The sequence below is a fragment of the Acromyrmex echinatior genome, chromosome 6, assembly GCF_024713525.1.
Source record: "Acromyrmex echinatior isolate Ae372 chromosome 6, ASM2471352v2, whole genome shotgun sequence".
Lineage (NCBI taxonomy): Eukaryota > Metazoa > Arthropoda > Insecta > Hymenoptera > Formicidae > Acromyrmex > Acromyrmex echinatior.
Genome location: NC_141857.1, coordinates 11172975 through 11185219, shown reverse-complemented (window position 1 = coordinate 11185219; position 12245 = coordinate 11172975). Strand labels below are relative to the sequence as shown.

The 12245-nt window shown below is 31.6% G+C and overlaps 1 protein-coding gene across 6 annotated transcripts in view; it reads left to right on the top strand.

Moving 5' to 3' along the window:
* Positions 1 to 12245, top strand: part of LOC105148557 (intraflagellar transport protein 81 homolog) — a 588627-nt gene that overhangs the window by 447923 nt on the left and 128459 nt on the right. The window lies entirely within an intron of this gene.

Below are 12245 nucleotides of genomic sequence, written 5' to 3'. Positions count from 1 at the left end.
TGTGTATATATACATGTATATATCGTTTTGCGTGACGCTGTATGCGTAGAAAACAACGGCGTTATACGAGTCAATCAGTTGTACCAATATGACTCGCGTTCACAGTATCGTTGCCGCGCAACAGTATTATTGTCAATTCAGTGTAAATAATGTTTTGCACACATCCATATATATATGTGTGTGTATATATATATATATTTATATAGAGTTTTGTGTCACCAAAAAAAATATAGTAGCAGAAAATTGTCTGCCTTTGATAAGAGAAGGTTATGGGTATTTTTTAACAAGCGACTCACTCAATACAACACAGTGATTATCTCATACTTGTACATTGGTGAACAACAAGACTGTAATGGTGCATCGTGTCATGCCATGTCACACTGTGTCTCTTGTTAGAAGGTACCCTATAAAGCCAAAATTGGTTAAAAAGTCATATGTATTTCTTATTGGAAGGCACCCTATAAAGCCAGAATGGGAAAGGTCAGTATCTTTATGCCAATCGTAAAAATATCATTTTTATTTATCATACAAGTAATATGGTTAAATGTTATAACAATAAATTATGCTTTGCCTAATTATGATCCAATGTCAGAGGTGTTCATCGAGGGCTGACTATTTTTAATTTACTGCCAGAGGCATTTCGATTATCAAATCTGGTGAAATACAATTGCGGAACCAATTTGTAGAATTTTGTGTCTGCAATTGAAAAAATATGAATGAATGCATCGTCATGATGAAATTAAAAGCTGATTGCTTGACACGATCAAAACAAAGAAACTAACGAACACATCTGTCTGAAATTTTAACAGTAATACTGTGAAAGATGAAACTTTTCTAAAATTATAACAGTTTGATATTTGTGGGATTATTTCTGTATTAGTACAAGAATTTTTCGAACTTATATCCCCATATAAGTCAACATATCAATAATAACTTTGTATTAGAGTCTATAATAAAAAGAGCATGTTTCATTAAAAAAACATTGATGTGATCTTGATCTGACCCTGCAGATGCAAGATCAGACTGAATATCAGTAAATAACTTCTTTGAAAACTTACAACTTTTGTGTTCTAGTAAATGATTAATGGCTAATGGCTAATGGCTAATACATCAGTATTGTTAGTAATGAAAATCCATAGTTTACGTTATGTATATATTAGATTTTCGATACTAGTAGTATATAACAGTATACGTAATAGTATTTTTCCCTACGTCAAGGTCTATTTTACCTCTTTTTTCAACGTTTAATAAAAAGAGATATGTTTTTTATGGTCAAATGTACAGATATTAGTGCTATATGCTTTTATATTTTCAATATCAGAATATACATACAACTAACATAAATCAAAGCTAATGAGAGTCAAACGCAGATGATCAGATGTAACATCTTAAAAAATTAATCAAATTACGAATCCTTTGATAAATGATATCTTCTTTACATTTCAACTCATTTTCTTCAACTCATATTTCTTTACTGTACATTTCAACTCACTTTGGAGTTCTCTTTAGCAATATAGATATATTACGAAAAGTTCACAAATACAAAAAGATTGATCTCTATCTATTAAAATTTTACATCATTTAATCTTTGGCAATTTATGAGTGACACAATCTTTTTGAATATTTTTCGATGTCTATATCTATATAGCTTTATTAGCCTTGATTTATGTTAGTTATATTTTATAGATTTAAAGTCCCCTATATAATAATTGTTTTTTTCTCAAAATTAGAATATTGCATGTGTGTGTATTATGCGTGAATATCTATACAAATTAGAGCTAGAAGTAATTTATGCTGAGGTGTTTATGCAGATATTCCCTATATTTATTTATACAAAATATTGCAATTAAATTTTATGTGTGCATGTATACACATTATATTTTATACGTATGCATATAATTTTAATATTGCATACTTAAACATAAAGAATACATAAATAGCTTAGCATAAATAACTTCTATCTGTAACGTATGTATGTTCATACATTATAGTATACATACATGCAATATTATATAATATTGCATATAAGTGTTAATATTGCATATAATTATATAATATTGTTTGAGATCGGTAATTCGAAAAAAAAAGGTAAGAATTCTTTCGGTCGACCGACAGTAATTGTTATTGAGCGCACGCACAAGGCGAGCTCGTGATTTCATCTCGAGCCTGACATTAAGCCTCGTCAAAGAGATTCATTGTTCTTTAGTCTTTTCAAAACAATTCGGTTCACGCAAACAGGCACCGGCAACGGACCATCGAAAGTTCTAGAACAATTCAATTCGCGCACGCGAGCGCCACGCTCCGACGAATACGTCACGCGCTGTCACCAATCCCGCGTACGGATTGTCTGTCGCGCGTGACTGTTACGTTGAACGTCGCTAGAAAAGAATCGAAAGCGCCAATCAATTTTGTACAACCAATGCCACGTGATAATTACGATTGTGGCAAAATTTAATTGGATTTCTCCCAAGAAGAAAGCCCGGACCGGAAGCAATAAATGCTTCGATCTCGCCGGTCCGCGGGGCAGATTGCTTAGATAATTTACACCGCTTACACAGCTAGAGTTCTTAGAAAGATTCTTAGAGTTCTTAGAGTCATAGTCTTGCTACTATATCGCTTCGTAAAATCGCCGTGCTAACCGCGTAGTGAAATCGCGATAAAACGAATCTTTCGAGAAGTGTCGAGAAAATCGCCGAGATTTTCCATCACCGCGATTCCAAACACATTTTGGAAAAGGTGACAGCATTTGATATTTCGTTAATCTAATATTTAATTAATTATATTTTTTGACTCTGTAACTGATTATATTAAAGAAAATTCTTTTGTTAAATTAAAAGAAACGGAGTTCTCTTTACTGTCGTGCATCATATCAACCTTGTGCCGTTCTCTCACTCGAATCTTTCCGCGCGGTGCGCTCTCGCACAAATATATTGGCTATGTGTATTATATTTAAGTACACACGCTACGAATATCTGTATATTTTAATTACATGAGTAACTTCTACATCTTTTTATTAAACGTAGCAAAAAATGAAGTAGTTACGTATATTATATATGTAATATATCTATGTATTGCTAATACATGTTACATCCTGACCTAAAATGACATTATACGAAAGGAAAAATGCTATTATGACCATGTGTCAATGTATACTGTCAATACTGAAAATTTATAGTTACGTATATTACATATTTTCAGTACTCGCAGTCTGTACACAGTCATAGTATCATTTTTTCCTATGACCAATATCATTTTAGATCAAGATATAATGTGTACTCGTATTATTGTCAATATATGGATGTATATATATATATATATATATATGTATATATATATATATATATATATATATATGTATATATATATATATATATATATATATATGTGTGTGTGTGTATGTATATGTAGCTACTCTATTTTTTGCTATGTCAAAAAAGAGAAATAGAAGTTATCTATGCTCAAATATGGAGATATTACTGATCTGGAGACAGTGTTTTGGCATTAAGACAAACCCAATATGTCATAGTATATTTATACGTGTAATATGTTAAATTGTACATGTACTATAATATGTCAGTAAACACACATTATGAAAAATTATTCATACTAGGAGTTTATTTACTTCATAGGAGTTCATTTACTATTTACTTTATGCAGATATTCTCTATGTTCATTTTTATGCAATATTTTATATTATTATATATAATGTGTATAATGATATACAGGGTGTCTCTTAAAAAGCGGACACTAATTATATAGCGCTAATTCTGATCTAAAATCGAGTCAAAATTTCCTGAGCTATTTTTTTTGTACAGTGCTGCATGAAGCAATCATTATCGAGTAAAGCTAATCCAATGAGCACCGTCTTTTAAACGGACGTCCGTGAACCACACGCCTAGTAGTGTGCGTTCCGCCACGCCGCTATGCCGCTGACTCCGCTGTTATCGCGCAATATTCTTACGCATCATAATAATGCGAAAAATTTGTTTTGCATTAAACATCATATTCCTTCTATCAGAAGCAAAATTTTCTTTCAGGAAAATTTTAACAAGAGATACGAGAACTCTCAACGTAGCAAATTATAGATTACATAAAAAATATAATTTTTTTGCTTACAAATTATTTTAAAAAATCTTTTTTTGCAAATCAAAACTCTATAAGTCTCCTTTTATAAAGAATAGAAATATTATCTTTTTCTTATTCATACTTTTTAATTAATTTTCTCATAAAAAGTTTTCCATATAACTATCTATTACAGATGACTGGTTATTTCTTAAAAAGTTTCTAAAATATAAACAAAATATAAAATAAGAATGATAAAAACTTTTTCATTATCAACATTTGGAGATTTGAATAAGCAGAAGGAATGAATTCTGTCTTATGTTAAATTATTTTTTAAGCAATCCAATTCTTTTTCATAAACTTTTACGTTAACACTTAAATTTAAAATGAATTATTTTAATGAATTTTCTTGCGAATGGTTTTATCTAGTGTTCTGAAATAATGAATTTTCTTTTAAAGAATTTTTTATAACAATTAGATATCCAAATAAACTCATGCTCAAAAGAAAATATGTAAAGCGTTATAAAAAAATAAAGATTTCTTTCTTTATTTTTTTTTCTTAAAAAAGATTTATCTTCTCTTCATAATATTAAAGAGAATTTTTTGGTGAGCTGCTTTATTTTTAATAAAACAGCATAAAAGATTCCTTTACTGGTGTAAAAAAACTCTTAAAAAGTAATTGTCTAAAAAAATTACAATCTTTATCAATGTGCGAGAGCGAACCAGAGCGAGAGCGCTGATCGTGAAATTTTTAAAGTGATGCGGCGTTTGTCTTACTGTCTTTCTCGCTAGTTTAAATCCGGCTCGAAGGACCAGAAAATGTGCGAGAATGCACCGCGCGGAAAGATTCAAGTGAGAGAACGGCACAAGGTGATGTGATGCACGACAGTGAAGAGAACTCTGTTTCATTTAATTTAATAAAAGAATTTTCTTTAATATAATCAGTTACAGAGTCAAAAAAATATAATTAATTAAATATTAGATTAACAAAATATCAAATGCAGTCACCTTTTCCAAAATTGTATTCGGAATCGCGGTGATGGAAAATCTCGGCGATTTTCTCGGAAAGAGTCGTTTTATCGCGATTTCACTAAGCGGTTAGCGCGGCGATTTAACGAAGCGGTATAGTAGCGAGACTATGATTCTAAGAACTCGAAGAATTTTTTTTAGAAATAAGAACTCTAAGAAGTCCAAGAATTCTAAGCGGTGTAGACGGTTTAAGCGGTGTAAGCTATGTAAGCAATCTGCGCAATCTGCCCTGAGGACCGGCGAGATCGAAGCATTTATTGTTTCCGGTCCGGGCTTTCTTCTTGGGAGAAATCCAATTAAATTTTTCCACAATCGTAATTATCACGTGGCATTGGTTGTACAAAATTGATTGGCGCTTTCGATTCTTTTCTAGCGACGTTCAACGTAACAGTCATGCGCGACAGAAAATCCGTACGCGGGATTGGTGACAGCGCGTGACGTATTCGTCGGAGCGCGGCGCTCGCGTGCGCGAATCGAATTGTTCTAGAACTTTCGATGTTCCGTTGCCGGTGCCTGTTTGCGTGTACCGAATTGTTTTGAAAAGGCTAAAGAACAATGAATCTCTGACTTTGATGAGGCTTAAAGTCAGGCTCGAGATGAAATCACGAGCTCGCCTTGTGCGTGCGTTCAATAACAATTACTGTCGGTCGACCGAAGGAATTCTTACCTTTTTTTTGAGTTACCGATCTCAAACAATCAATGAATTAATACTATGTCACGACATAATTATAATTATACAAATTAAATTTATATCATAACAGAAATTTATAATTATTATTATGTCGCAACATAATTTTAATTTTGTGTACAGATATTTTAATGTCTTAATATTGTTAAAATTGCTAATAACGACATGCATATGGCAAATCATTTTATTTTATAACAGCAGGAAACAATATTCTAAGGCTAATATTGAAGAATTGAAATTTCTAGCTGCCGGTTTATAATTATGTTGTTACGTAATAATAATTCAATGAATTATAATTATGTAAAGGCATAATAAAAATTTTATGAATTAAAATTATATCCTGACATAATATGATAATTTCGAACTTTTATTACGCCTCGTACATAATAGTAATTCAGTTAATTTAAATTGTCTAAACTGAAATAAAAAATAATTTTAATTATGTTCCTATAAAATTTTAATTTTTAATTCATTTAATTATTGTTATGTCACAATATAAATTTAATGCGGCAGCATTATAAGGCTTTGAGTTCTTTAATATTAGCTTAAGAATATTATTTTATTCTATTAAATATCAAAATTCTTTGCAATATGCATTTTTTTATTTAGGATTTTAACAATATTATAAAAATCAAATTCCTTTATCCGGAATTAAAAATGTGTCTCGATATAATTTTAATTCATTAATAAGAATCGTTATTCCTTTTAGACAATTATTTTTTAAGAATTTTACATTAGAAAAAGTATCTTATATGTCGTATCGTTTATAAAAATAAATTTACAATCAAATTTTGTTCAATATTATGAAAAAATGTAAATCTTTTTATAAGGAAAGGAATGTTTCCCTATTTTTTAATATTTTCTTTCATTTCGAGTATGAACTCACTTGGATATGTAATTGTTCTAATAAATTATCATTCGTAAGAAAGTGATAACGCTCTAGCTGACATGGCGCTCCGCAGCTATCACTGTTAGAAATACCTTAATGAATTTTAAGTAATGTAATGGAAACTTGTAGTCAAGCAAGTAACTGAAAGTAATATGTGATATGACTGAAAACTAAGTTACATAGTCTTAAATGTAATGAACTGTCCATTAAATGTAATGAACTTTATCAAAAATCTTGGCGTTAACACTTAGAGTTTGAAACAAACTACTTACTGAATCTTTCTGCGAATGCTTTCGTCCAATTACAATGAAGTGATGCATTTTTTAAAATGAATTTATTATGGCAATTACATATTCAGATAATTAAATAGAAATAAAAAGAACTACATGAAGCATGTTAAAAAATTAAGAAAAATATATTTTTTACATCATCTTTTTTTTAAATTAAACAAAATTTACATTAAATTTTACATTAAACAAAATTTTGTATTTAACATTTTATACAGAGATTATCTCATAAAAAATAGAGAGAAACTGTTTTATTAATTTTTGCAAATGAGAAATGTGTGTGTGTAACGTTTTAAAATATTAATGTTCCTGAAAAGGACTGTTTGTGCGAAAATTTCTAGTCCTAAAAAGGACTGCTTTTTAGTAATAGGTCTTATAAAGATTTATTAAAGTAATTGCTCAAAATGAGCCCCGCGAGCCTCAATGCCTTTCGCACGAAGAATTAATTTCGTATGCGTCGAACCATTGCTTCATCAATAGTTTGTATAGCTATTTACATCCTTCCAATAACTTCTTCAGGTGAAGCGAGCTCCGTTGCATATACAATTTTCTTCAAATGACTCCAAACAAAAAAAGTCCAGCGGTGTCAAATCAAGTGTCCTATTAATAATTAATATGTATTATACAATATATATTAATGCATTTCTTTTTTCATATTTTCCTCTCCTTTCTAAATTAAAAATTTTTCGTACCGCGCAGGTCATCTGATTGGCCCATATTGGCCTATCCAGCGACCGGGAAAACGTTCATTTAGAAAATTAATTACGTCTCGGTATGCATGCGGTGGTGCTCGCTCCATCCTGTTGAAAAAACATAACTGTCCTCTGCAGAAAAGGAATTTCTTCGAAAGCATCTGGGAGCCTTTGTCTTAAAAATTCGACGTAACTTCTATCTTGTAAAAAAATATATCACATTACTATATATTGATACATATTGCTAGTTAATCAAAAGATTTTTATATTTTTTACCGTCAAAATATCTGGTAAAAAAGTGAGATTGATAACTCTGTCACTCAAAATGCCCAGTAGTTCAGCTTCCATCTACGTTGAAAGCTGCGCGTGTGTATTACACACATTATCTTTCGGGTGGGACCGAAGAACTTTCGAAAGATTAGATCGAAGAATTCGAAATAGTAATTGTTTAATGCCAAAACCCAAAATTGACGCTGGTTGTGAATAAGCCGAAAGCCGAATAAGAATTGAAAAGGAAGAAATGATTTTGGAACATGATCAAGGAAGATGCTAGGACTAGTACACGTGTAATACTAGGCCGTCAAACAATACATTATAATCATTAGCAGTAAATTTAAGGCCATGGCACACACTTTCTGTAAGGCCGGAATTAGACTATGCATTGAAGAATGAGATTGAAAGATGATTGAAAGATTGAAGTCTAGCCAATCAGAACAAAAGGAGCCAAAATTTCTTTGTCCTCGTTGGTGAAATTTCAATCTTTAATCTTTAATGCATAAGCTGCGTTCGGCAATGCAAATCTGGCGTTTGAGTGGTCTTTTTCTACAGTGTATGTAACATATACTATAATATAAGAGCATAAGGCTCCGACGCCTCGGATTTGCATTGTCGAACGCAGCTAATAGTCTGATTCCGGCCTAACAATAACCATACAATAAGAATGAGCCAATCACAGTCGAGAACTTTTTGAACTCTTAATTTTAATTGGCTGATTTTTACGGTACATCTTATGATTATTGTTACGGAAGATGTGTACCATGATCTTTATCCATAAAGCAAGTTTCAACCAGTTGAAATTTACATTATTACAAGGATATGAATCTTAAGTTTACTGTTATTTCTATTTTCGGCGTATTTAGATTACGTAGATTAAAGTAATATCATGATTGGCTCATGTTTATGTCTTACGGTCATTGTTGCGGAATTTTTGTTGTGTGCAACACTTCTAATGGTTAAATCTAATGGATAAAAATCAATCGCTCGGTGAGCAAGCTGTATTCCGAAACTTATCGAAAAAAAATGTTGCAATCTTTCTGTGACCGGTTGTATATCAATTGCACAGGAGTCAATTGCACACAAGCCGATCACAGCACTCAAAAAAGAATAAAAAGAAATCTACGCAGAAATCGTTGTAATTGATAAAGATCAATTGTTACAGTATGTAAATAAACCATTTTTCGTTTACCGCAGCTCTCTGCGTACATGGAGTACGTATCTTAAGGCGATGCTGGAGCGAAGGCCGAAGTTGATCAAGGTCGATATTACAGGTTTTCATTTCCAATGTATAAGCTGCTTACGCCCTCTGAAGTTAATATGATCATGCAGGAAATTCGATCGATTAATTATCGATATTTTTATTCCGTTTCCTACATTACCATCTTAACAGGGACGTGTATTAGGGTCGGTTTCACAATGTAAGATTTATTTTAGAAAATTTTCCAATTTTAGAATTGAAAAAAAAATAAACATAATTGAAGTTAATCTTATATTTGTAGAATCGGACCTTAGAAATTTAGTTGCATTATATACATATTTAGTTGTATTATATACACATGCAATGTAGGCCGTGTTCTAATATATATCACCAGTACTAAAAGTCTGTAATATATTAGATGTTGGAATTAATTCGTAGCGTTTTTTAAATGAAAGAATGTTATTTATTTCACATGAGCATTAAAAAATACATTAATGAAAGTACTTCCCATCACTTTCTACTACTTTTGACCATCTTTCGGGCAGTGAATGAATACCGCGTCGGAAGAACTGTTCATCTTTAGATGAAATCCAGGAATCGAACCATTTTGTACAATCTTCGTAAGATGTGAACTTCTGCTCGCACAAGCTATGAGCTAATGATCGAAACAAGTGGTAGTCGCTAGGTGCAATATCAGGAGAATACGGCGGGTGCGGTAGCACTTCCCATTTAAGTGTTTCCAGGTATGTTTTTACCGGTTTTGCAACGTGTGGGCGAGCATTGTCGTGCAGCAAGATGACTTTATCGTGTCTTTCGAAGTATTCCGACCGTTTTTGCTTCAATGCACGGCTCAAGCGCATCAGTTGCCGTCGGTAGAGATCTCCAGTAACGGTTTCATGCGGTTTTAGCAGTTCGTAGTATATGACACCCTTCTGATCCCACCAAATACAGAGCAGGAGCTTTGAGCCATGGATATTGGGCTTTGCCACTGATGTTGATGGTTCGCCGGGCTTAACCCATGACTTTCTGCGCTTTGGATTGTCATAATGGATCCACTTTTCGTCACCGGTAACAATCCGATGCAAAAAACCTTTTCTTTTCTGCCGTTGAAGCAGCAGTTCGCACGTGAGAAAACGTCTCTCAATATCCCTTGGTTTCAATTCATATGGGACCCAATGTCCTTCCTTCTGGATCATGCCCAAACTTTTAAGACGTTTTCCTATTGTTGAGAAGTCAACTTCCAATGACGTAGATAATTCTTTAAGTGTTTGACATGAGTTTTCATTGAGCAGTGCCTGCAAATCGTTATCTTCAAATTTTTTCGGCTGACCAGGTCGCTCCTTGTCATCCAAGTCGAAATCACCAGCTTTAAAACGTGCAAACCACTTCCTACACGTTTGCTCAGCCAGAGCATGTTCACTATACACATCCACTAAAATACGATGAGCTTCAGCTGCACTTTTGTTCATATTAAAGTAATGAAGCAAAACTCCCCGCAAAAACACTTTATCTGGCACAAATTTTGACATATTCAATGAATTATACAGTATTGTTATTTATGATTTCAAGAAAGGTTATGTACGGCAAATGACGTCCTATGATAGATGTTTACAATGTATACAGAACTATAGGTAACAATGAAATAGTGTACTGCTTGTGCCATCTCTTGTAAAACGCTACGAATTAATTCCAACACCTAATATATATATATATATATATTATGATATTCATTTATGATAATATATTATCGTAACCTAAAATGGTATTGGATGTAAGAAAAAAGTGCTATTACGGTTTCGTATGGATATATCTATTAATTAAAAATCTGTATTTTATGTATTAGGTGTTGGAATTAATTCGTAGCGTTTTTTAATGAAAGAATGTTATTTATTTCACATGAGCATTAAAAAATACATTAATGAAAGTACTTCCCATCACTTGTAAAACGCTACGAATTAATTTCAACACCTAATATATATATACATAAAATGAGGATTTATCAGAGGATTCGTAATTTGATTATTTTTTTTAAGATGTTACGTCTGATCATCTGTGTTTGACTATCGTTAGCTTTGATTTATGTTCGTTGTATATTCTGATATTGAAAATATAAAAATATATATCACTAATATTTGATCATAAAAAAATATATCTTTTTATTAAACGTAGAAAAAAGAGTATATCAGTACACCTTTTTGTTATACGTAATAAAAAGAGATGAAGTAGCTACATACGTATGTGAATATGAATTAGAAATATATTTTATTAGGTGTTGGAATTAATTCGTAGCGTTTTTAATGAAAGAATGTTATTTATTTCACATGAGCATTAAAAAATACATTAATGAAAGTACTTCCCATCACTTGTAAAACACTACGAATTAATTCCAACACCTAATATAATGTGTGTACACATCATAATGCACATGAAATATAATTCTAATATTCACTAATAGACTGTGTCTATATTATATCTGCATGAAAAGCTAAGTATGAGTAACTTCTATCTCTTTTTATTATGGGCCTTCTACAATAACACATTAGTTACAAATCAGAAGTCAGAAGCTAAAAATTGATCAATCACAGCCAATTTTTAGCGTTTGATTTCTTATTTATGGCTGATTTATGGCTTATAATTGTAAAAGGCCCATTAAATAATAAAAAGAGATGGAATAGTTACATATGTATGTGCAATCAGTATTTACGTACTGACAATACATGTTACATCCTAAGTTAAAATGACATTGGAAATAAAGGAAAAAGTGCTATTATATTACACGTGTATACATGTATTTCAAATACATGGTTGCATCCGAAAATATATCTAAGTCACAGTCAGAGTGTCCATTTAGTAAAAATATACTTATTGTAACTTGCTGTTAGTCAACGTACATTGACCTGTAAGTGTATATATTTGTTAAAACACTTTGAATATGATATACTTACCTACATTTCATAAACGTACAGCATCGTACAAAAATTATGCATGTGACTATTGACTATGTAATGTATTATATGTTGTATATATATATATATATATATATATATATACATATATATATAACATATATATTATATAGGGTGTCCAAAAAGACTCCGGATTTAGGAGCTGAATATAAAAGTGA